The 2,576-nt window shown below is 43.7% G+C and overlaps 1 protein-coding gene across 1 annotated transcript in view; it reads left to right on the plus strand.

Moving 5' to 3' along the window:
* Positions 1–388: 388 nt before the first annotated feature.
* RLN3 (relaxin 3) overlaps positions 389–2,576 on the plus strand; it is a 23,407-nt gene continuing 21,219 nt past the window's right edge. The window contains exon 1 of the transcript XR_001359709.1: positions 389–459. The gene's annotated coding sequence lies outside the window, so the exon portion shown is untranslated. The remainder of the gene's footprint in view (positions 460–2,576) is intronic.

The following is a 2,576-nucleotide window of genomic DNA, read 5'->3' on the forward strand; positions in this document are numbered from 1 at the left end:
GGAAAAATACTGATAAGACACCTCCTTAAGACATCTGCCTGGATTGTCTCCTGAAACACTAACACACTTTTCAATGACAGCTCCATTGATGTCTGCTCAACTCCAGCCTAAAAATACCACCCCCTTCCTTGTCACCTAGCAGTAGCAAGAAGGCTTTAAATGCTGGAGAAGATTTTGTTTTTTGCCTTTTGTATTGATTAGCAATGCACTGGCCCTTTCCCTTCAGGTAAAGTAAAATAAAGTCTCTCTCTCTCTCTCTCTCTCTCTCTCTCTCTCTCTCTCTTTACCAGTATCTCATCTATCTATCTATCTATCTATCTATCTATCTATCTATCTATCTATCTATCTATCTATCATCTATCTCTTCTCTCATTTGTTAATTCTTTCACAGCCCGAATCACCGGCCCAAGACACCTAACAGGATGGACCACATTTGTTTCATCCGGTGATGGACATTTGGTTTGTTTCTGCTTTTTGGCTGTTTTGAATACTTCTGCTCTGAATGTGTGCGCCAGCAATGCACATGTAATGTTTAAAATGGTTCATTTTATTTTATATGAATTTTACCTCAATATGTAAAAAAAATAAGTGCCCTGGTCAGGTGGCTTGGTTGGTTGGAGCATTGTCCCATGCATCAAAAACTTGTGGGTTTGATTCTAGGTCAGGGCACATACCTGGGTTTCGGGTTCTATCCCCAGTCGGGGCACATGCAGGAGACAACCAATCGATATTTCTCACATTCATGTTCCTCTCTCTCTTCCTTCCTCTCTCTAAAATCAATAAACATATCCTTGGGTGAGGATTCAAAAAAATAATGCTATCAGCTGAGAGGGTTTAGAAGCAATGCCCCCATCCCCAGCAGCAATGTGCACACCCAGCACCCAGGCCTTGGTTTCCCAATGCCCTTCTGCAGTAAAGGAACCCAGGCGCCTTGGTTGATTCTAGAACTGGGGTGGCGAAAACACAAGATGATCCTGAAACATTTTGTGGTGTAGAAAGTAAGAAACAAAACAAACAAACAACTGAGTCGTCTCAAAAGAATAGTGCCCGAAATAAAATGCTTACAGCAGGGCCAACTGAAAGAGCTCCCAGTAGCCAAAGCTGGAACAATTTGGGCAACAAAATAAATAACAATAGTATAGATTATAACTCAAAGACTAAAATAACTGTTCAAAGTCCTAGCTGTTTTGGCTCAGTGGATAGATCGTTGGCCTGTGGACTGAATGGTCCCAGGTTTGATTCAGGTCAAGGGCACATGCCCTGGTTGCAGTCTCGATCCCCCGTAGGGGCATGCAGGAAGCAGCCAATCAATGATTCTCTTTCATCATTGATGTTTCTATCTTTCTCTCCCTCTCCCTTCCTCTCTGAAACCAATAAAATAACTGTTAATGAATCCAAATGGGTATAAAGAAGCAATTAAATAAACAAATTAATGGAGACAGAATAACTCTCCCTTACAGAAGAATTTCGAATCTATAATAATAAAAGTGTAATATGCTAATTAGACCAGACAGCCAAACGACCTTACGAAGGTCATTCTGGATGTCCTTCGGACAAAGCCATAGCAGCTTGGGCTGAGGCAGAGGTAGTTAGGGATGATCAGGCAGGCAGGTGACCAGTTAGGGGTGATCAGGCAGGCAGGCGAGTGGTAGAGGCGATCAGGAAGGCAGGCAGAGTGGTTAGGGGGCGATCAGGCAGGCAGGCGGAGTGGTTAGGGGATCCCTGAGGATTGGGCCCACACCAACAGTTGGACATCCCCTGAGCAGTCCCAGAATGCGAGAGGGTGCAGGCCTGGCTGAGGGGCCCCTCCCCTCCCCCCACTCCCTGTGCACTCCCCAGTGCACGATTTTGTGCACTGGGCCGCTAGTAATAAATAATAGTAAATGTAGAAGGAATGAGATAAATGAAAAATTACTAGTAAACAAACATCACAGTAATAATTTCCATACACACACCTTCCACCAATGAAGAGAAAAGCAATGGGTGAACTTTAATGGGAAACAGGGCCTCTGCAGGGCCTCAACGTATCTCAGCCAAAGGATTTATCCATTTTTGGTATTTTTATGATCATTTTAACATAGGCCCACCAATTCCTCCACACTCCTCCTCCCATTGCCCTGTTCTGGGTGGAAGCTGAGAATGTTTTGTTTCTGGACTTGAGTGGTGCTTACAGAAATGCGTTCCATTTGTGAAAATTCTTCCAAGTGTCCACTTATAATATGTGCACTTTTCTGTATGTGCAATGAAAAGTTAAATATGCTCGAGTGCAAAAAGAAAAGAAAAAAAGGAAAGGAGAGAGACAGACTCGGCTATCTTTTGGAGAGGCACCTGTTGGTGTTAAAACTGAATGAAAGCCCTAACCAGTTTGGCTCAGTGGATAGAGCCTCGGCCTGAGGACTCAAGGGTCCCAGGTTCAATTCCGGTCAAGGGCGTGTAACTTGGTTGCGGGCACATCCCTAGTAGGGAGTGTGCAGAAGGCAGCTGACCGATGTTTCTCTCTCACCAATGTTTCTAACTCTCTATCCCTCTCCCTTTCTCTCTGTAAAAAAATCAATAAAATATATTTTAAAAAACTG

The sequence above is a fragment of the Myotis brandtii genome, unplaced genomic scaffold (assembly GCF_000412655.1).
Source record: "Myotis brandtii unplaced genomic scaffold, ASM41265v1 scaffold680, whole genome shotgun sequence".
NCBI classification, from domain to species: Eukaryota; Metazoa; Chordata; class Mammalia; order Chiroptera; family Vespertilionidae; genus Myotis; species Myotis brandtii.